This window comes from Lepidochelys kempii, chromosome 7 (genome assembly GCF_965140285.1).
Source record: "Lepidochelys kempii isolate rLepKem1 chromosome 7, rLepKem1.hap1, whole genome shotgun sequence".
NCBI lineage: Eukaryota > Metazoa > Chordata > Testudines > Cheloniidae > Lepidochelys > Lepidochelys kempii.
The window spans coordinates 100,686,663-100,710,336 of record NC_136386.1 but is presented as its reverse complement, the minus strand read 5'-3'; the positions used below and the strand labels follow the sequence as shown (position 1 = coordinate 100,710,336).

At 40.5% G+C, this 23,674-nt stretch overlaps 1 long non-coding RNA gene across 1 annotated transcript in view; it reads right to left on the bottom strand.

The window, feature by feature from the left end:
* Positions 1–12,188: 12,188 nt before the first annotated feature.
* LOC140914940 (uncharacterized) overlaps positions 12,189–23,674 on the bottom strand; it is a 32,489-nt gene continuing 21,003 nt past the window's right edge. Inside the window, exon 3 of the long non-coding RNA XR_012160045.2 lies at positions 12,189–12,463. This is a non-coding gene — a long non-coding RNA (uncharacterized LOC140914940). The remainder of the gene's footprint in view (positions 12,464–23,674) is intronic.

The window sequence follows — 23,674 nt, the reverse complement described above, 5'->3', positions numbered from 1 at the left end:
AGAAGGATTGCAACTGTGGCCAGTATGTTGGCAGTAGGAAGGATCCCTCCGAACCCTCACTAGAACAGAGCCACTAGCAAGGCTGTGATGAGTTATCTTCTCAAATATTATATTGCATTTTTATTTACAATTTTTAAATCAGATTAAGCACCTGTGTTTTTAAATGGAACATAACGAAGGTGTGGTATAGCATTTTTTCAATGCACTGAAGGCACATTCTCAGCACCCACTTATTCTAATTTTGCTTTCCTCTGAGGTCATGTTTTAATTCCATCCTAAGTATTCTGCTCTTTTTGAAACTATGACAAATAGAAAAAAACACGCTTGAAGTTTTTCCAGGATCTATGCACGTACTTATGGCTCTTGGGGAGAAAAGAAGGTAGGTATCTGCTTACTAAATTAATGACATACAGCATAAAAGATAACAATGCAGCATTAAACGTGCTAAAAACATTCTATAATTCCATAAAGCTTTTGTACATAATTTCTCTGAGTTCAGCTATGGAACTTAAAGGCTCATAGTCCAAGGACAGCCGAACTGTTGATGGTTCGGAGAACACTGTACGCCTATACATAGCAAGGAAAAAATAACTGAAATCTTTCCAAAAATGCAAGAGTGTAAATTACTACTCCTGAAAACATGGATACTGCTGTAAATATGCTATATAGTGACACGGTCAAATACCTCAAGACCTCAAATTTTAATTACCTTAAAAATCAGATCTTCTTTTAGCCATTGTGCTTCAGTTATACTGATATGTTTTGTTATAAAATTATTCCCACCAGCTTTGACTAATTAGAAAACAAACCAAAATAAAACAAATTGCCACTTTAATTTAGGTCACACCATAAACAAACCTATGCAGAGTGCCCTCCGCAATAGTGGCACACATTTTACTTTCATTTAACATTATAGCTGCAACTTTGTAAGGTCATTCCTAGCTACTTTTGAATGAGCAGAACAGCCCAGCAATGCCACTATACCAGAGAATTTGTTAGCATTTCCCTTATAATAGCCCTGTTTTTAAGGGTCCTGTAACACTTTCATTTATATTTATCCTGAGGGGAAAACTGGCATATAAATTCACAAATCAGACACATTTTTAAAAAGGGTTTTAAATTATGTTGTCTACCTTTGACAAAGAGTTGTGCAAAATATGAAGATCTTTAAAATATAATCTCCCTTCTACATAGTTCTAGAGTTAATAATGTAGCTCAGTTGTGGAAATAAAATGCCTGGGTCTCAATTTTCAGGTCTGGCCTAGATAAACTCAGTGCAGAACCTAGTTTTGGGGCTGTTCTTGGGGGAAGTTCAGCCCACCACTATTTCAGAGCAGCCTGGCCCACAAGTGTGCTCTGGTAGCCAGGAATAGCTGGAGTACACAAGTGCAATAGCAACTCACCATTTTCCCAGCCATGCCCCCTGTATTGGGGACTGTAAGGGTGGTGGCACAGATTCACTAAACCGGCTCTGCAGGTCTAGAATCATAGAATCATAGAATCATAGAATATCAGGGTTGGAAGGGACCCCAGAAGGTCATCTAGTCCAACCCCCTGCTCAAAGCAGGACCAATTCCCAGTTAAATCATCCCAGCCAGGGCTTTGTCAAGCCTGACCTTACATGTCCAAGGACTCCTCTTACTTGGGGTAATTCCTAGGTAGCTGATTAAGCCATCATTATGGCTCCTTTGCACCACCAGAGTTTCACAAAGGGGTTGTACGAGACCTAAGAACTGGGCCCTGGCCAAGCAACATGATTCTTTGTTAACATGTAAGGAAGCTTCTTCTCCAGAAATATATGTAGCTACCACTTCAGCAAATAGAATATCTCCATCAGGTATTGGCAGGAATACTGCTTTTATTATGTCCTGTTTTCAGACCAGCCACTAGGCAATTTCAAACTGAGCAGATTGTACAGCAATAGTCACTATGTTACACGGGGCACTATCTCTTGCCCTTCCCTCCCCCAACTGACTTTTATGTGCAATCTCAAGAGTACTGCTCTGATGTTGCTTCAGTGCATTGTTCCCAGAGCAGCCTTGACACAAAGCCAAAACCAACACTTGAAGCACCACAAAACCACACTTGCTCCTCACTTTTCAAAGAGTTGAATAGGTCAGGATTTAGCCACTCAACTCCTATCGATTTTAGAAGAAACTATGTGGCTTAACCCTATCCCCTGTAACTCTGAATATGTCGGGGACAGGTCACAGGCCCCTAGGATACTGTACGTACCTTACCATACAATTGTGAAACATACTTTTGCTAATATAATATACATTACCATTAAAACTATTATGTCAGTACAAATAATTACAATCATAAGATTCTGATGTTAATTGGCTTAGAGGACAATGGGTTTAGTAGACAACAGATATGAGAACTGCAAATTTGGGGGAGGGATAGCTCAGTGGTTTGAGCATTGGCCTGCTAAACCCAGGGTTGTGAGTTCAATCCTTGAGGGGGCCATTTAGGGATCTGGGGCAAAAATTGGGGATTGATCCTGCTTTGAGCAGGGGGTTGGACTAGATGACCTCTTGAGTTCCCTTCCAACCCTGATATTCTATGATTCTATTCTATGATTCTAAATGAAAAAGGTATTATTCAGGTTGTTATGATTGGTAATGTTGGTAAAATTCATTATTTTCTTTATTATCTATATAGTGCCATAGCTGTGCTTATGTACACATAAACTGCATATTTATGTGCCAGGTAAGTCTGTGTTCTGGATATATGTCCACTGAAATCTTCATCCACAAATTCTAGGGATGTATATGGGACCAGAAATTTGGAAGTCAGGAAGATCTGGATATCAGAATTGTCATATTAGCATTAACATACTTTGAGCACTGCTGTTGTCTTTTAACACTTCCACACACATGCTCAGTGAGTCACCCTCTCCCCTCAGTGGCTGACTAGTCACTCTCTCTCCTTCTTCCCAAGTATGGGGAATGGGCTGGGGCCAGGAAGTACCTTTCTTTTCTCATCCCTGAAGAGAGATCCAGGGCCATCCAGAGGGTTATCCTCTTCCCCTTTCCAGCCAAGTTAGGAAAATGGAGAGGATCCAGTTAGTACAAGAATCCCTTTTGGCCAGGTAGGTGAGTGATAACTTAGTTCTGCCTGCTCTAAGATTGCAGTCTTTCTATTGTGGCAGCTATCAAACATAAAATGGAGCCTGTGGCTATTCTTCAGATGCACACAGTATTCTCTTAACTGGCACTAACATGATGTAAAGCACATTTATGTTTGTGCTGAATGAACAGAACCACAATAATTAATCCAAAATATTGTTCCAGGAGGGATTATGTGAGATAATGTTTTCCAGAAATGTTATGTCACAAAAGGCCAAATATTACGCAATTTCTCTGCTGGAGCCTCCAGTAACTTATGTGTCATAAAAATAAAGGGAAGGGTTACCTCCTTTCTGTATACAGTGCTATAAAATCCCTCCTGGCCAGAGGCAGAACCCTTTCACCTGTAAAGGGTTAAGAAGCTAGGATAACCTTGCTGGCACCTGACCAAAATGACCAATGAGGAGACAAGATACTTTCAAAGCTGGGGAAGGGGGGATAACAAAGGGTCTGTCGGTCTGTCTGTTGCTTTTGCTGGGAACAGATCAGAAATGCAGTCTCAGAACTTCTGTTAGTAAATAATCTATCTAGAAATGTGTTATTTCCTTTTGTTTAATGACTGGTAAAATACACTTTGCTGAATGGAATGTATATTCCTGTTTTTGTGTCTTTTTTTAACTTAAGGTTTTGCCTAGAGGGATTCTCTATGGTTTAAATCTGATTACCCTGTAAGGTATTTACCATCCTGATTTTACAGAGGTGATTCTCTTATCTTTTCTTTAATTAAAATTCTTCTTTTAAGAACCTGATTGATTTTTCATTGTTCTTAAGATCCAAGGGTTTGGGTCTGTGTTCACCTGTACAAATTGGTGAGGATATTTATCAAGCCTTCCCCAGGAAAGGGGGTGTAGGGCTTGGGGGGATATTTTAGGGGAAGATGTCTCCAAGTGGGCTCTTTCCCTGTTCTTTAACACACTTGGTGGTGACAGCATAGGGTTCAAGGACAAGGCAAAATTTGTACCTTGGGGAAGTTTTTAACGTAAGCTGGTAAGAATGAGCTTATGGGGTCTATCATGCAGGTCCCCACATCTGTACCCTAGAGTTCAGAGTGGGGAAGGAACCTTGACATTATGTTTACCAAAATGTTAGGTTCCAAAAGATAGCAGTAAGGGCTGCAAAATTTGGTAGCCTGTTGCATGTGCTTGTAAATTAAATGACTTATGTATTGACTCATGACACTGCTTTCCATCTACAGTTGCTAGTTTAAGAGATGGCCCATATTAAAGCAGGTATCATATAACAGCCAAAAAAACAGGTGTTTCCATAGCTGAGGAGGCTGTTGTCAGCTATCCTACTTCTAAGAGACATTATATATTTTGAGCCTGAAATGGTCATTTCATCCAATGTCAGCATAGTTTAGTTCAAATATTTGAAGTGATGAGTTGATAACAAACTTTCTTTTTTTGGTGGCAAGTCTTGCATCCATTTGGAGATCTGTTTACCCCAACTTGAAGGTGGGGTGGAGTCACTAATAGAATATTGTAAGTATGCAGGGGATTAACATTTCTACATTACAGCCAAAATAATCCTTCACTTCTACTGAGTATTTGATATTGATCTGTCTGAGACCTGCCGCATAGCAGATTTATCGCTAAGAGTAGAACTATGTCAATGAAAGTTTGATTCAGCTCTTCTTTTTCTCATCATCATTCCTTTGCAATATGGAGTTCTTCCACCCTATTGTTTTGAGATCTGCATTACCAACCCGAAGCTCAGCAGCATGATTATCAAAGCAAGGAATATAAACTTGACAGATGCTGTTCTCTGTCTTGGCCAATCATATTTTATTTCAAATAGTGAAAATAACAGTTCCAGCTACATAAAAGACTTAACTTTAGTTTGTTTAAACAGAAAAAAAATAATCACACAGGATTTCTCTAAGTAAAAGCCAAAGTCAACAAAAGATTGGTACTTTCCCCCACAAATGATAATGCATTCAGTCACACAATGCTCCCCAAGTCTCCTTCTCCCCAACCCCTCTCCCAGCACACAAACATATAGAATCTTTCACTTAGCAGTGAAACTCCAAAAGAGTTGCTTATCTAGCCTTTCCATTCACTCATCTCCCACAATGTATAATGTGTGAAGCGCAGGAAACTTGTTCAGTTAGAATCATTAGGCTAAATTCCCTGGTGATGCAACTCCATAATTTCACCCACATACTTATTATTATTATATAGCTAATGTTTCTAAATGGCATCTGTCATATTATTTGTGAACAGTGTATGATAGCTGTAGGAACCATATATTTGGAGCCAGCAAGGGAGGATTGTGTTGAGGACTGCTCGCTGCATATGCCCTCAGGGAATGGGGAGGAATGAAGTTGAATGGGGCTGCCACCCTGGGCAAAATGTGAAGTACTGCAAGAAAGGATGGAGCTGTGGGTTATTCCCCTTCCATTTCAGGCTGCTGGAGGTGATGTTTCACCTTGAGGAAGCATCCACCAGGTACTGTAGCTCCACAATGCCAATTAAGCAAACCTGTTGCTAAATGCCACAATTTGTCCCTTATAAACATTTTCTCATTTACTTTCTGGGCCTGATCCAAAGCTCATTGAAATCACTGAAATTATATTGACTCCAGTGGGCTTTATATCCAGCCCTGTCAGTCACCAGTAGGCAAGCCTTAAAATAAAATCTTGCTCAACTATATGACGAGACTAATACAGTCTTGAATCATGAGACCACATTTGCTTCATTTCCATACTAAGGAGGCTACTAGATAAGCCGATATATACCAGAAGAGTTCTCTTAACCCAGTTGTTGTTGTTTTACTCTTTCACCAATTTGAGTACCCTTGCCAGTAGTTTCCACTTTATTTAAGTGAACCAGCTATTATGACACAATCCAAAGTAAGATGCTGAGTCTTTAAAAAGAATCTGCATTTTTTATTCTTTTTAAAAAAAGTACTATATTCACTACTGCCCATATTTACTCGGAACCATCTGTTACTCATCTAATTAAAATATATTTGTAATGAGCTTATTAGGGCACAGAAAATGTCCTGAACAGGATGTTAGTTAAGAAACAATTGGTTTGGAAGATAAGGTACCTTAAACTCCTGTTAATTTAACACAATAATGCATTGATATTTTGACCCAATATAAGAGCATATTCAAAGAGGCCACGCATTCACATATTTTATAATAATTTGCTTTCCAAATATGTTGCTGTTCCTTTCTAATACAGAGTCAGATGGCCTCTTATAATTGCAGTATCAAATCTTTGCCTCAATTTTCAACTGCAGGTGATTTCAAATGATTAAAGATGCACAACAGGGAATAAACAAAAATGCTTACATGCAATTATTTTTAATTAGTATTTGGCTATAAAGTGTATGCCTTCATAAAAAAGTCTGTTATTCACATAAACATCTGTTACCATACACACAAGGAAACACACTGTAAGTCTGTCATCACATCACCAAAACAGAAAATACTAAGGAAGGCTGGACAGGAAAGCCAACACTTTGAGTTTTTAAACAAAAGATATAAGCATAACTGCCAAAACAGACACAGCACCACACCTTTCAATTAGCGTAGTTCACAATCAAAGGAAGAGCTGTTACTAATGGAATTATACTTGAAAATGTTAAAATAGATGGAATTATTCTTTGAAAACAATAGAATCCGTAAGCATAAGACAATTTCAAACTCTTTACTAATTTCGCAACAGCGAACATAATCAAAAGGTTTCCTGTTTGCACAGTTTCTGGTGGGTACTCTTCTGACAATTTTTTAAAATCTTATTTTTGTCCATTATTTAAGAACTCTTCCCATAGGCACCCCACACCCCACCAAAAAATAAAGAAATAAAATTAAAAAAAATCTGCTATGGAATTAGCACATGAAGAAACCCACAATATTAAATTCTGGCCTAATCTTACAGAAACCTACTCAGAGAAGTAAGTTAAGCATGCGACAAACAGCTAAGTCAGAGAGATATATACAGCAAAAGAAATTAATACCACAGTAATTGATATGTGGAGATGAGGTTGCTCTGTGGAATACTGAGAATAAAATGAAGAGGAGGTATGAGAGTACCTTGCACATGAATTACTGAATCAGTGGGAATTGCTGGGCTCTGCTGTGCAAAAGCTCTTGGAAATGCTTTGCTACAGTGACACCCCCCAGCAACTGAAGTTAACACATTACTTTCAAGTCTATAAAAATCTGTACCATTATTAAACACACAACTCAAGAGCAGAAATAACTTATCTTAATTTGCATGAAAATGAAAACAATAATTTAATTAAACAGCACAAATGACAATATATACTATTGTGCTGCAAGGATGTCTGTAGTCAGATTAGGAAAAAAATCATTGCATCTCGACTGTCGCCTTACAGGGACCAATAATCAATCATTATACTAAAGCCAATGTGGATGAAGATGCCACATGCAATCTTGAAGAGCATATGCACCTTGACCCATTATTTGTAAGCACAAATCCTTCCACCTGGATGAGGAGTCATCCCTCTTACGATCTTACTTTCATATGCTGTTAATGAAGGCCCCTCGGGCCCAGCCGCCTATTCAGACCAGTACCTCTGTGCCCAAAAGAAAGTCAAAACCATCTGCAGAGTATATAACGGTAAAGATGACCCTCTGCCTGAAAGCAAATCAGAATCTTTTCCAACTCCCTTTGATTTACAAACCTTCTCTTGCATATCAGCATTTCATATATCTTCCAAAGTGTCAGAAATGTGAAAGCCATACATTATGTGTGGGGAATGGCCCAGTTCATTATTATCATTTTATTTATTTAACAAATACTGTATTTAATCAGGAGAAACAGACAGCTACAATAGTTTATTGCAATCATACAACACAACAATAAATAAACATTGTACATTAAGTAGTAGGTAAAAGGATAACTGAAAACATCCCACATAAAAAACCCTCCTAAGAATTCCTCACTAAACAGACAGTATTCACAAACCTATTGACAAAGAGCTCCAAAAAGATGAAGTAGTAAATAAAAAAACATCAGGATAAGAGAAGGTAGGTTTTACATTAGGAACAAGCAAATTCGGTCCTTCCAGCAGATTTTCCATAACATAACATGTACAGTCTCTCATAAATAAAACAAGCTGGATGAAAGTCTAATCTGCCTTTTGGTGATAACTAATTTCTCATACACTAAACAGCAAATTACCATTTTTCAGTGGTATATATGATGTTAGGTGAGGGTCAGCATCCAATAAAGCAAAATCCTTGGGTAACTTATTGGTGAGCATGCGTTACAAGTCCCCCTCTGTGCCAATTCACAGAGAATAGAGGTGTAGCACAGCTACAGAGCTTTAGCTCAAGATGTAGTAGTTTTTGCTTTTAACTCTGGAGGCCCCCAGTTCCATCTCCACGTGTCAGTCAAGAAGGCAGCCATGACACTTGCCATCTTCAAATTCAAAATTCCCTCACTCCCAAATGCCTGCGGTTTGGTTTCATAGAATCATAGAATCATAGAATATCAGGGTTGGAAGGGACCCCAGAAGGTCATCTAGTCCAACCCCCTGCTCAAAGCAGGACCAATTCCCAGTTAAATCATCCCAGCCAGGGCTTTGGTTTCGTTACCTGATGCAACAAGGATAAGACACAAATTCAAGGAGATGAATGGACTTGTCCGAGGCAAGCTCTTCGGGCTCTTCTCAGCAAAACTCCCACTTTTTCTGATTATAGAGCCAATGGAGTTTGGCTCTTAAAGGTACCTCTATCTTCATGATTTCAGTGAGAGTTCTGCACTATTAAGTTGAGCAGGATTTGGGTATCAGTCACTGTGACAGATGGCTAGGCTCAAGTTTGTAAATTACAATTGCCTCAACTTTATTATCCATTCTCATTAAATTTGTCACAACATCACTGTAGGGCAGTGGTTCCCAAACTTGTTCCGCTGCTTGTGCGGGGAAAGCCCCTGGTGGGCCGGGCCAGTTTGTTTACCTGTCGCATCCGCAGGTTCGGCCTATCGAAGCTCCCAGTGGCCGTGGTTCGCTGCTCCAGACCAATCCCGCTGCTGGAAGTGGCGGCCAGTACGTCCCTCAGCCCTTGCTGCTTCCAGCAGCTCCCATTGGCCTGGAGCAGCGAACCGTGGCCACTGGGAGCCGCGATCGGCCGAACCTGTGGACGCAGCAGGTAAACAAACCGGCCCGGCCCGCCAGGGGCTTTCCCTGCACAAGCGGTGGAACAAGTTTGGGAACCACTGCTGTAGGGAACGAGAATAAAGTTGGTACTTTCCTTGATTTCCGTTCTTGGTTCAGTCTTTCATCTGGCTTAAATAAAAGTATAATTCACAGTTGACTGATGTCTGTGGAGATGACAAAGACCCTGGTAGAGAAAAAGCAAATAGAGGGATTCCACCAACCTAGCAGTGTCCAGCTTACCACATCCTGGAGAGTCTGCAGGCCCTGTAGTAAGAGATACCACAAGAGAGGACAGTGATAGCCTAGAACAGGGGTGGCCAACCTATGGCTCTGGAGCCACGTGCAGCTCTTCATAGGTTAATATGCGTCTCCTTCCATAGGCGCTGACTCTGGTGCTAGAGCTATAGATGCCAGCTTTCCAATGTGTCAGGGAGTGCTCAGTGCTCAACCTCCTGCTCTGCCCCAGGCCTTGCCCCCACTCCACCCTTTCCCCTGAGCCTGCCTTGCCCTTGCTCTTCCCCCCCACCCACCAGAGCCTCCTGCACACCGCTAACAGCTGATGGCAGTGGGCGGGAGGTGTGGTGAGGGAGCAGGAGGCACTGATTGGTGGGGCTGTCTGTGGGCAGGAGGGGCTGCAGGTTGGAGTGGGGGGAGCTGATGGAGGGCTGCTGACATATTATTCTGGCTCTTTGGCAATGTACATTGGTAAATTCTGGCTCCTGCTCAGGCTCAGGTTGGCCGCCCCTGGCCTAGAAGGTGCACTGATCTTAGCAGCACTGGTTAGACTGAACTGCTGTCCCAGATATACTGATTCAATCCAGCAATGATTATAATTTATTATCTGTATTGTGGTAGATCCTACTGAGGATTTGATCCTAGTCATGCAAGGTGTTTTACAAACACATGGGAACATATAATTCCTGCCTCAAGAACCCTATGTGCACTGGTAGCTGGAATCAGACCCAGAGAAAGTTTGGATACTAGTGGATACTTCCATATTTAATGCATAGTTGCAGAGTTTAAGGTTTGGAGATGAACTAGAAAGGAAGGAAGAAACATTGGAAGAGATAGTAGATGTTACAGCTCCACTTGATTCTTGTTTTTTCACGTTTGAAGAAGAAAGTTTTAAATGCAGTGTCTGATTTCAGTGCAGCCAACAATGAATGAAGACCATTGAAATTTCAGTGAATATTCAAGGAGAATCAGTTTCTTCATAGGAGTAATTTGAGATTGAAGGAGATGTGAATTGACTGGATTCTGCTTTGTTTGAGTAAAGGGGAATATAAATTAGGGATTGTGAATGGGAAACTTCTACAAAATGCCAAATGCATTGGAAGATCTGGAAATGCCATCCCCGTTTTCAAATAGGAAAAGGCTGTCATAAATAGGTACAATCAAACAACATTTCCACAGTGTTTTAGGTATAAAAGGAATATGGTCGTTCTGGATGACAAAAGAGACAGTGGCACGGGAAGAAAACACTGTCCAGGGGTGAAGGAACTGGCCACCAACTCACCTCACCACAGAAAAGCCACTGAGAAGGGCCTCATTTGAATTGTGAGCAAGAGGTTCAGTTAAATGCACAGTTACACAAAACCATGAATGACACAGTCCCAACCTGAAATTTTACTCTTAAACCATTTGTAAATATAAGGCCCATTGCACCTGAAACTGTAAAAAAAAACCCACCACCCTTAAATTTCTAAGCAAATCAGTTTGGGGTAATTCACACATTCTATAAAAGCGGCAAAGAGTCCTGTGGTCCTGATGCATCTGACAAAGTGGGTATTCACCCACGAAAGCTTATGCTCCAATACGTCTGTTAGTCTATAAGGTGCCACAGGACTCTTTGCTGCTTTTACAGATCCAGACTAACACGGCTACCCCTCTGATACTTCACGTGTTCTAGAGTACATGCCTCATCTAGATGTGACTACAATCTTTAAATTCAGATAATTTAAAATATGAGTGAGGACATATCTGAACCCAAAACTACATGAAGAAGAGATGGAGTTCAATTTACAACCACCACAAAGTAAAGAGATTCAATGTAGCAAGGATCACAATAGGATCAAGGTGTTAAAAAATAATAAATCTGTATTTATCTTCAGATTTGGCTTGGAAAATATTTGTTATCTGCCAATGCTGTTTCAAATGAAAAGTGAAAGACACACTGAACAGGTTCTACAAAGCACCAATATTGACTCATACTGACCTACAGCATGGAGGAACAGCCGGACTAATTCTGAATATGCTGCTTAGAAATTAACAATAATTGACAGTACCAGAAAAGTGACTCATTCTCGGTAACTAAGTGCAAAACATAGAAATTCTTTGAATAGCCTTGACAACTACAGATGTTTTAGTTTCAAATTTTTCAGAACCTTAGGATAAGAGAGCAAAGCACATCACAAGGGGAAAAAGCTGTACTCGTTATATCAGCTTTGTCTGTGATGTTTTATACTTATTTACTCATTGTTAATATTTGTGTTTGGCTCAAAATAAATTTTGAGTTGTGACAGAAATACTAATGCAATGCACCCAAGAAGTTCAAACCCTAAATTTAACCTACACCTTTAGAGCTGTAAATTATAGCTGTGTGTGAGATTCTCATTACATTCAGTGGCAGAAAGGTAGAGGAGAGGAACTCAATCTCTTCCAGGAGTGAGAAGTTTTAAAAACATGCATTAAAGTGGTAATTAAAGAAAATTCTTCAAATAAACAATGTTATGTATTGAATAGGACAGTGTGTGTATATCTTTGCTTATGGTTAGGATTAAAATAAGTATTATGTCTTGAAGAGATTAATTTTAGTTTTTGTTTTTTTAATCTTACTTGGGGCCCAAGCAGTGCTTATTTAAATATGAAAATATATTGCAAGTAACCATGTTTCCAAATCTTAAGATTTTATTGTGACTGTCACGATAATTGGTGTTTTCCTCAAAGTCCTAGCTCATAGAGTCAGGCGATGGCAAGAGAATCTCAGCTATCATCTAAAATAAAAAAAGGAAAGTTCCTAATCTTCATAGTTTTGGTGGGAAATTTGAAAACATGAACCCTAAAAGCTCAAAAACTAGCATGCAAACAAAAAGGACCCAGAATATATTCTTTTTAAAATCGTGTGAGTTTCGAAGTCAATCTCATGATCGGGGCCGGGGGGGCTGATTCATGATGTGGAACCCTTCAGGGTTGGTAAACTGCAAAGTTGAGAAAAAAGAAACAATTCAGTTACAATTGCCAGCTAATAAGTCACCAATAATGCTAAACAGACAGATATCCACACAGCTGACCAAAAACTGCTCCAAATACCCCAAACTCCAGTTTCTCAATCTAACTCATTATTACCAGCTTCTTTGGTCTTCTCTAGGATTCCTTTTCTCAGTGCTGCTACTCCTGAGGCCTAAAGCTCTTTTCCTTCAGAACCCTGGTTACTAGTTGCTGTTCCCGCTGCTTCTCTGACCTGCAGCTCCTTCTCTGGGCTTATCACAGGTTGTAGTCTCTGGTGTTCCATGCTGCTAATGCTGTGGTGGGCAGTTCCTTCCTCTCCAAATCACTTCCACGGGCTGCAGCCTCTGCTCCTCCTGAAGCTATTATGTTTGCAGCCCCTTCACATCTCCTCTCACAAGCTGCAGCTTCTGTTGTTCCCATTGCTATTTTAGCCTGCAGCTCCTTTTCCTCTTAATCTCACAGGTTGCAATCTTTGTGATTGCTGCTATTGCTATGGCCTGCAGCTCCTTCTCTTCCCAACCCTTTTCACAAATGGCAGTTGCTAGCCAGGGGCCCAGTCCCTCTCCCACTGGGTTAGTGGGTGCTTTGCCAGTATGTCTAGGGCCCTACCAAATTCACAGTTGTGAAAAATGTGTCGCAGACTGTGAAATCTGGTCTCCCCCGCGAAATCTGGTCTTTTCTGTACTTTTACCCTATACCATACATATTTCGCGGGGGAGACCAGCGTTTCTCAAACTGGGGGTCCTGATCCAGAAGAAGGTTGGGGGGGGGTCGCAAGGTTATTGTACAAGGGTCATGGTATCGCCACCCTCACTTCTGTGCTGCTGCCTTCAGAGCTGGGTGGCCAGAGAGTGGCAGCTGCTGGCCAGTGGCCGAGCTCTGAAGGCAGCAGCACAGAAGTGAGGGTGGCGATACCATACCAGGCCATCCTTACTTCTGCGCTGCTGCTGGCAGTGGCACTGCCTTCAGAGCTGGGCTCCCGGCCAGCAGCCGCTGCTCTCTGGCGGCCCAGATCTGAAGGAAGAGTGCTGCCAGCAGTCAGAATGGAAATACCACAACCCCCTACAATAACCTTGCAACCCCCTGACAACCACCTTTTGGGTTAGGACACCTACCATTACAACACCATGAAATTGCAGATTTAAATATCTAAAATCATGAAATTTACGATATTTAAAATCCTATGACCTTGAAATTGACCAGAATGGACTGTGAATTTGGTAGGGCCCTCATCATGTCCAATGAAAGCTGGACCAGTCCCTCAACTATTAAAAAAACTCTCTTGAGATTAACCACCAGAGAGCAGGTATTCTCAAGAAACATTTTGAGGAATGCCTCTTTGTATTCTTTAGCAGGAAGATGTTTCTTTGATAAACATGAGGTTATGCCTCAAAAGGAGATGTCTAAAATACAGAAAATAAATCAGAGTACATTTTATCAGTCGCTTAGTTGATTGTGAAGAGTTCCTTGGTTTTATCTGAAACATTTCCCAGAGCTCTTCACCAAGCTATCTCAGGTGCTAGCGCATGTCAACACTTGAAAGCTATAAATCGGGACATTAGGGAGAGAAAAATAGGGACCTCCCTTTTAATTCCACTGGAAATACAAGAGCTTTTTGGAAGAACAACGTGAAAACATAGTAAATATTTTGCTGGAAAAATCGTGGCTAACAAATAGAGACTCTTGACATATTTCCTAAGGCACTTTTGCTACAGTATTTAGAAATCATGTACACAGACACGGCCAGCTTTGTTGCTCATTTGCAACACAAAAATATTCAATCAGTTGCATTTTTCCTTTGTTTTTTAAACCACAGAGAAGAAGAAAGGTCTTGGTTGTAGAATATTCTCTTATTAATAAATGGCAGAATTTTCTTGTTTTTCTTAGAGACCTAGGAACCACTTACAATGATCAATTTCTGTTCCTGCTTCCTGCTTGTCTGCCCTATAATTCCTGGGACTAGTTAGGGTCCATCCTAGATAATACAGGATGTCCAAACATTAGTATGTCATATCAGGAGTCAGGGCATATGAAATCGGTTAAACAACAGTCTTTTATGTAAATGATTCAGCAAGAAGAGTTACACAGTCTGATTCTTTCCTGAAGTTTCTATCTCCCATCCCCCAGGTTTCCTGTTTCCTTCTTGTTGGCTCTGATCCATAAAGAGATGATACTCTCCTACTGTAATAGTGTATAAAGCTATAGAATTACTCCCTTCCTTTCTAATGGAAATAATTCCAGTAGCAGATTAATTTTTTAATAAATGCTAAATTTATAGTATTTGCTATATTTTTTGCTAATGTGACACCAGTATTATCAAATATGCTTTCTTCTCATCGGCTTGTACTTTTGATATCTTCCTGCTAGATTTTAATTAGCCCAAATAGCTGGCCAAGATAAATGGACTCCTTAACATTCACCATAGCAGTTTTCATTTCTGTTGCAGGTGGATTCAGCATGATCTCTCTTACTTAGATATTTCAGGCTGACTTCATTGTTTTTATTTTAATTTTATTTTATTTTATCGATGACACACCACTATGTAAAAATTATCCTAACAAAACAGGTTTCTGACAGTGGGCTACACTGGGTGCTTCAGAGGAAGGTGAAAATAAAACATATTTTCACCTAGCAAATGCACCCTATAATCCTCATTTAGGGCCATACGTTCCCATGATTTTCATGCTGAAAAGTGGAGCAACTTACTACAAAACTTGCTTCCCAATTCTACACACAAACTAAAACCTCCTATTTGGTTTGCTGCCATGCCAATTTAGAACATGACAATTGTTTCAGTGCAGGAAATCTGCAAAATGTCTAAAAGTTCCAAAAACCTGAGGTGTGCACTGGAGAAATATGGGAGGACTCAGGGCCAAACCCAAAACACTTGTCTAAATAGGCTACCCTTCAAATTCAGAATTCTGCTCCAATGCTGCAACGAGAACCTAATGGAGCCCCACTGAGTTCAGTGGGGTTCTGTGCTGTGCAGGGATCTGCCCACAGAGTTTTCTTTCCAGAATCAGGGACTAAGTTACTAAAGAAAACAGAGTAAATTTATGCTGCGCTGAGAGTAGTAAATTACTTCCAGCCAAAATCTGTGCCTCAGTCTGACAAAATATAAACATTTCTACAAGCACTTAAGAATTCTCATACTTCCTGGAACCAGTGGGGATATGTTTGCTTCATCTCACATGGCAAGATGTGTAGCAAAGATTTCCAAACATTCCCTTATGTTCTTTCTCCTTACTATAGAGTCTGCCATGTGGTGATACAGTTGTTCACATCTTCCTCAACCTAGTATGTGCAGTTTTTAATCTCTTTAGTGAGAGTTTCTAGTCAGTCCCACTAAATTTATTACATTTTTTGTAATCGTATTATGATCTGAGCACCTTCTGCACCTTTTTAATAGAAAAGGGAGAATACAGGCATTGGATTTAGGGTTTTCTTTTCTTTGCTTTTGTTTTTAAGGGGTAGTATTGGTTAAAGTTTTATGTGATCCCCCTTTAGCTGTGAATATTTTGTCTGTGAAGCTGAGAAGAATGAGATGGATATTCCATGGCTGCTGAAAAGCTTCTTCTTATGGAGAAGAGTTCCATGGAAGTCTTGACCTCTGTTTGTCAGTAAAGGCTAGAAATATCCCTGCTTTTAACCATCCCATTTGTGCTTCAACCTTTCAGCACCCTTGCCACTTATCACATTTTTCAAGGTCACCCACTAACACTGTCTTCCCCAGTTGCCAAATCAATACAAGCAACATCACACTCTTTCCATAAAAACTGCTTTGCTTAAATTCAAGCTCCATAGAACAAACTTATGCTGCAACAACACAGACGTCTCCTCAGTGGAACAACCCAATCCTGATCCCTTTGAAATCAACAGAATTACGCCAAAGACTTCAGTGCAAGCAGGAGCTGGCAGTACTGGAAATTCAGCAAGCCTGTTAAGCACATGTCTAATTGTAAGCATGTGAATAGTTTTATGCTTAAAGTGAAGTACATGCTTAAGCACCTGGCTGAATCTGGGTTTAACATTACTCAGATCAGTCAAAGCAAAACTGCCACTGAAGGTGAAGATGCTTTGACTGAGTAAAGAAAGCATGTTCTGGCACCAAAAATGAAAAATGCCTGATTGTAATTTAGACCTTTTCCAATATGTGCTCTACTACACTGCAAATTAGTTTAATACACTTTCCTTACTAATATGTGCAGAGGTTTTATTATTAGATCAGCTGATAAATATTTTGTTCTTCTCAGTCTTTCCACATATATCCAAGTGTGGGTTCTCTATTCTTATGCATAGTCCCAACACAAAAAGCTTTGAGTTTCACCTCCATCTTGTCATTCAGGGGCTACTTTGTAGTATTTGATGGTCCTTCATGTGTGTGGAGGAGCTGCTGTTGTGTAAGGATCTGGGGTGTGGCACACTGACCGAAGGTCATCCTTCATTTTGGAAGGCAGGGCTCTGGCTGCAGATTGCAATCACCACAAGGTTTTGGTTGCTTTTATGTTACAGTTACGCAATGTTTAGATAACAATATTTCCAGAATTAAATAAAATATTTCAACACCTTAATAAAGAGAATGCCAGAAAATACCTCTTTATAATATTTATATCTTAGTGCCAGAAAGCAAAAGGGCAAATGGCCTCCAAAATCAATACTTCATAAATTCAATGAAACACAGAGTTCACAGAGCGGATAGTTCTCATTCTCCTTTCCCTCCCTCTCTCCCCCCAGTCCATATACTCTCTTGTCATGGCATGACTCGAGTAACCAGGAGGGAAAAAAAGCCTTAAGGTTAATTCTGAACTGAAGCTACTGTTTATTATATATTAATGACGTATGCCTGGATGTCTACTTGCCAAAAATGGTTTATTCGTTGAGAAATTCAGGCGCATTGTTGTTATAATCATTTGTATTGTTATACATTAGTATTATGTCATAATCTTACACTTTATATTATAGGCCAAAATGCCTACTACTTAGTAACATGAGATTGGGATTTAAGAGATTTATGTTCTACTCCTTGTTTGGCCGCTGGCTTGGTGTATGACCTTGGGTAAATCTCTTAACTTCTCTGTTCCTCATTTCCACATCTGTATGATAGGATGAATAATTCTTAGCTTTGTAAACTACATTTCCATCTTCAGATGAAAACTGCTACATGAGTGTAAAGTAATAATAATATTCATACCTTTCATACAAAAGAATTCCACAATATATAAGGATCATTCACCCACCAAGGAAATTCAGCTAGCAGCCATTTTATACCAGCAATAAAACTTTACTTTTAGATGGAAGTAAAAATTATCTTCTCCAGCTGAAACTACAGTGGGAATTTCAGGTATGATACGAATAATGGTACAAGGAAAACATCCAGGAATGTTGTATCTTGACCACATGGGACTAGATATGTCAGACAGAGCGGATTGCTGCTCAGTATAAGCCCTCATTATAAATACCAGAACCATTATCTTTGCTATGTATGGGAATAACTTTAAGTTAAAGAGTTTGCAACCATTCTAACTGCCATGAAGACATTTCATCTAAATGGTTCAGGAAAAACAGCAATATTTCATATGAAGCTAAGTGGGTTTTTTAAACCATGCTAAAAATTTTAACTTGCAAAGTAGTTCTTGTCAGTAAAATTATATTCATGCTAAATTCAGATGCCCTGTTAAGGACAACAGCTGTTCAAATCAACTGCTTTAGAATATAATCCTCATGTTCAATAATGCTTTTTCTTCCAACACTGCAATTTGCATTTTTGCCAAAGAATCAAACTTGCACTTAAATGTGAGAACTGTTGAGGATCTTGCCTCTTTGTTTCAAGACAACTGATACCCCAAGTTCTGCTATGGCATTATATAAATATTCAAAAAATGCTTGTGCATACCATAATTTCTCCAGGTCTCACAAATGAGGAATTATCCAAATAATGGATTATGAATGGGATCACAACACATGGAAACATTACCCACTCAAAACATATTAGAACTCCCAAAGTCTCCACATGAAACAAAATGGCTTGTCGTCATAGGTTTAATGAAATAAAGCTGTCCTCTCCTGAGATTCAACCCTAGTAAGTCAAATTCACATAGGTGGAACCAGCAAAAGGTGAAAATCTGTGTAAATATTGTTTATTGATTAAACACATTGTCAGAAGTTGATAGATACAGACAGACAGGGAAAGCTAACTGATGTAAACCACCACCAAAATGAATGAGTTTTGACTGAATATAGAATTGTAGGACTGGAAGGGACTTCGGGAGGTCATCCAGTCCAGTCCCCTGCACTCATAGCTGTTATCATGTCCCTCTTGGTCTTCTCTTCTCCAGAATAAACAAACCCAATTTTTTTCAATCTTCCCTCGTAGGTGATGTTTTCTAGACCTTAAATCATTTTTGTTGCTCTTCTCTGGACTTTCTCTACATCTTTCCTAGGGGCTGTGTGTGGGCAGGAGGGATAGCACAGGGTGCAGGGGCTGTGTGCACACAGGGTGTGGCTATGGATGCAGGGAGGGGATGGCTAGGGGCTTTGTGCTGTCAGGGGGGTAGCTCAGGATACGGGTGGGGTAGCTCACAGTGCAGGGAGGGGTAGCTGGGCTTGTGTGTAGTGTGTAGTCAGGGTGCAGGGAGGGGGTGGCTAGGGGCTTTGTGCAGGCAGGGGGTAGTTCAGGGTGCAGGGAGGGGGATGGCTAGGGGCTGTGTGTAGGCGGGGGGGTAGTTCAGCGTGCTTGGAGGGGTTAGCTCAGGGTGCAGGGAGAGGTGTACTAGTGGCTGTGTGCAGGCAGGGGGTAGCTCAGGTGCAGGGAGGGCATAGCTCAAGGTGCAGGGAAGAGGTAGCTGGGTCTGTGTGTAGGGAGGGGGTAGTTGGGGCTGTGTGGAGGCAGGGGGGTATCTCAGGGTGCTGGGAGGGGGATAACTGGGGTTGAGTGTAGGCAGGGGGGTAGCCCAGGGTGCAGGGAGGGGGTGGCTAGGGGCTGTGTGTGGGCAGGGGGGTAGCCTAGGGAGCAGGGAGGGGGTAGCTGAAGGTGTAGCGAGAGGGGTACTGGGGCTGTGTGCAGGCAGAGGGTAGCTCAGGGTGCAGGGAGGGCATAGCTCAGGGTCCAGGGAGAGGAGTACTAGGGGCTGTGTGCAGGCAGAGGGGTAGCTCAGGGTGCAGGGAGAGGAGTAATAGGGGCTGTGTGCTGGGAGGATTCCCCTGCAGTCTCTGTTCTCGGAGGGGGCTGCCAGACATGGAGCCCTACTCAGGGGGGTTCTTACTGGCTGCCTCTGCGAGAGGAAAGGGGGCTGGGACTTGGGAGCTGAGGAGCAGCTTCAACCTGGGACACCAGCAGGAGAGGAGGGAACACTGCGGCTGCCTGCTCCATGGTACCCCCCAGAGCAGCAGCTGCCCTGCACGGCCCAGTGTAATGGAAAAACAGCAGCTGGCACAATTTCCCACCAATAGCAGTTACCTACTGAACCTGCTCAGTTTGCGTGAGCATGCTTAGTACAACCTAGATAGCAAATTCTTCTGCCAGGGAGCTGTTTGTACCACTACATTGGCTCCAGCTTCCCGACTCCGACCTGGCCAGGGGGCTGAGAAAGGAAACTGGGGTGCCTGGATCGGAGTTTCAGCTGTGGGGCCCCACGGCCCCCTTGAAAGGGCTCACGGACCCACAGTGGGCTGCAGACCGCTCATTGAGAACAGCTGATCTAAATCGTTGATGAAGATGTGGAACAAAACTGGACGCAGAACTGATCCCTGCAGGTCCCCACTCAATATGCCCTTCCAGCTTGTGAACCACTACTTTTTCTGGGAACTACTTTAACTACTTTCTGGGAACAGTTTTCTAACTAGGTATGCACCCATTCCATAGTAGCTCCATCTACGTTGTATTTCCCTAGTTTCTTTTATGAGAAGATCATACAAGACTGCATAAAAAGCCTTACTAAAGTCAAGATGTACCACATCTACCCCTTCCTTCCTATCCACAAGGCTTGTTACCTTGTCAAAGAAAGCTATTTGGTTGGTTTGACATAATTTGTTCTAGACAAATTCATGCTGAGTATTAGTTATCAACTTATTATCTTCTAGGTGTTTGCAAATTGATTGCTCAATTATTTGCTCCATTATCTTTCCAGGTACTGAAGTTAAGATGACTGGTCTGTAAATCCCTGGGTTGTCCTTATTTCCCTTTTTATAGACTGGCACTATATTTGCCCTTTTCCAGTCCTCTGGAATCTCACCCGTCTTCCATGACTTTTCAAAGATAATCGCTAATGGCTCAGATATCTCTTTAGTCAGCTCCTTGAATATTCTAGGATGTATTTGAAGACATCTAACTAAGTAATTTTTAACTTGTTCTTTTCCTATTTTAGCCTCTGATCCTACCTTATTTTCACTGGCATTCACCAGGTTAGACATCCAATTGCTACTTATCTTTTTGATGAAATACAAGATTTGCAAGATTGGATCAATATCCTGAAGTTTTACAATCAGCCTGAGTTTTCAAATATTTGGTACATTTTTCAATATGAAATTTTCTCCCCACCCCATCCCCTACTCCCTACCCATTTAAATGTTTGCTTCTGCCATCTTGATAGTTCTTCAGTATATTTTCTTTTAATTAATATGGTCATTTTAAAAACAAGGGGTTCAAAGACAATGAAAGACATGACTAGTTACCCACTAAAACCCAGTGTCACTGCTTAAACATCATCTCACCAAAATAATTGTAAAACACATCCATCATACAGTCACTAACAGTAGGTTTTACAGTGGTTGCTCAATTCATTCCTCCATTGGTGCCAGAACCTCCAACCATTTATTACATAAGTAATCCTTATACATGTGAGTGGGACATAAATAAAGATTACTCACATGAGTAGGAGTTGCAAAACGGGATCTAAGGTTGCTGCTCTGGAGCCAGCCATTGTATCAAGAGTGTGTTTGTAATGACTAACTTCTTTTAGGAGCCAGTCTATTTTCTGGGAAGGAAAGTTTGAAGATTCTTTTTTTCTAAACTAATTTAAAAACTAATGGTTTGGGGTTTTTTTAAGTTGCAAACAGCCAAATAAAGAATGGAACAACAATGGGTTATTTTTTATAGCAAACCTTTAAATTATAGGAAACTTGTTTCTCAGCCAAATTGTCTTGGCTTGGAGCCAGAATGGATGTCTCCATTCTTAGCCTTTCCCGTATATTTTGATGAGCAAAATAAAAACCCTTACTTTAAAAAAAAAAAAAAAAGTGAAACAAACAGACTCGGAGATAAACTGGATCCCCTACTACATTGTATGACAGGCATGTAGGGCCGGATCCAAAGTCTGTTTAAATAAGCTGAAGGATCCCCATTGGTTCAATTGGTTTTGTATCAGACCCTTCCAAAGCATTTTTTTCATTGTATCTAGAAATCACATACTGATAAGATTAGCAATAAATTAAATGCAGGATTGGGAGGTATTCAGATTCAATAGGAGGACAGATAGACAGACAGAGAGAAGATGAAACTACCACAAGAAGTAAAAGAACTCCAGTATAAATTATATTTGGTAATATAAAGAAAAGGGAGGAATAACATAGGAGAAATAAAAAATGGCCCTTGGGTCTTGCATGGAGTCCTCCTAGAGCCAATTCCACGGCATTTAAAATTAGAAAATAGACCAGTTTTCAGTAGCAAACAGTGAATATGTATTGAATCTATCAACCAAGTAACTTTTGTGCAACACACTGATCTCATATATACATAAAACCGAGACTCAAGTCAGAAAAAGAGCACTACCATTCTTATCTAGATAGAACTACATTTGATAGGGATTTGGGGCTAACTCCCTGATAATTCCAAACACTGGAATTTTATTCCTTGTGCATTTTTCAAGAGACAGACTAACATCAAATCACATATATCACTTTATTAAAAATAAAGAAAAATTATCTGGGGCCCAAACCTGCATCAAAGGTAGTTGGAGACTTGCAGTTGACTTAATAGGATCAAGACTGAGTCCTTTACATAGATGGTACATTTATGGAGAAATGTACAGCTAAAATGAAGAGAAACAGCAGAGCTAAGTTCTTCATTATTATTGATGACAATAAATTCTGATTTTCATGAAATTTTGCATGTATATATCAGCAAGTCCTCATATGAACTAGGGAGTGAATGCACTTTGTTTGAACTCTATAGCTCTTACATTCTACTTTTTATTGATTTTTTGCTTATACTTCTCAATATACTTCCACTGTGTTTATGGCAAAAATATGGGCCATTTTTAGTCCTATCATTTTCTTGTTTTCCTTTTATTACTATTTCTGTGTGATTGTAGATTACTTCTCACCAATTTTCTAAAATAAACACACGCACAAAACGTATAAAAATTACTGATTTCAGCTGTCGTAAAGAGGCAAGTTAGAAAATAAAGAGTTGATAAAGTGACATGTTCCGTTCTTGTATACGTATGGTTTCCATTGATTTCAATAGGAATCCTTCCACATATCTGAAGGCATAATTCACCCATGGCATAAACAGGCCTGGTAGGAAAATGTCAGCCTTTCAGTCTTTTAAATGACTGAGTTAAGCAAAACACAATAGAAGATGAACTTGCAGCCTGAACCTGCTCTCTAGGTGAGTAGTCTTTAATCACATGAGTAGTCCCATCACCTTTAATGGGACTGTTCATGCGTAAGCACAATTGTCATGTGAAGCTTTCAGCATCAGAACCATGCAGCAGAGGGACCCTAGCTGTTACATGGTAGATGCTAGACAGCCTCTACAGAGACAAGGTGGGCCATGACTAATTGTCACCTACCACACTCTTGTTCAAACATCAGTTTTCTCCACTTGGCACTGAAAAAGGAAGAACTTCAAATTCCTTACGCTTGGGATGCAAAGCATTTGATATTATCTGTCTGACTAAAACACCCTCTTGAGTGGTATGTAACATTAACAATAACAAAAAGCTGCTCTTCAGTCATAGAAAGGAACAGGATAGTTGCTTTTGCAAATCTTTTTGGGGGCTGAAGCTGCTAGGAATCTTATGGTCATCTTGGATACTGCATTAACTGTGTTTGAACTTGTTTCCACCACTGAAAGCTTGGCTCTTTTTCATATGAAGCAAAGTACCATTTGGGGAAAGACTTCAGTGAGTCCAAGAGGAGATGGAACAAGGCTATAGGGGCAAGTGGATTAGGGAAGCCAT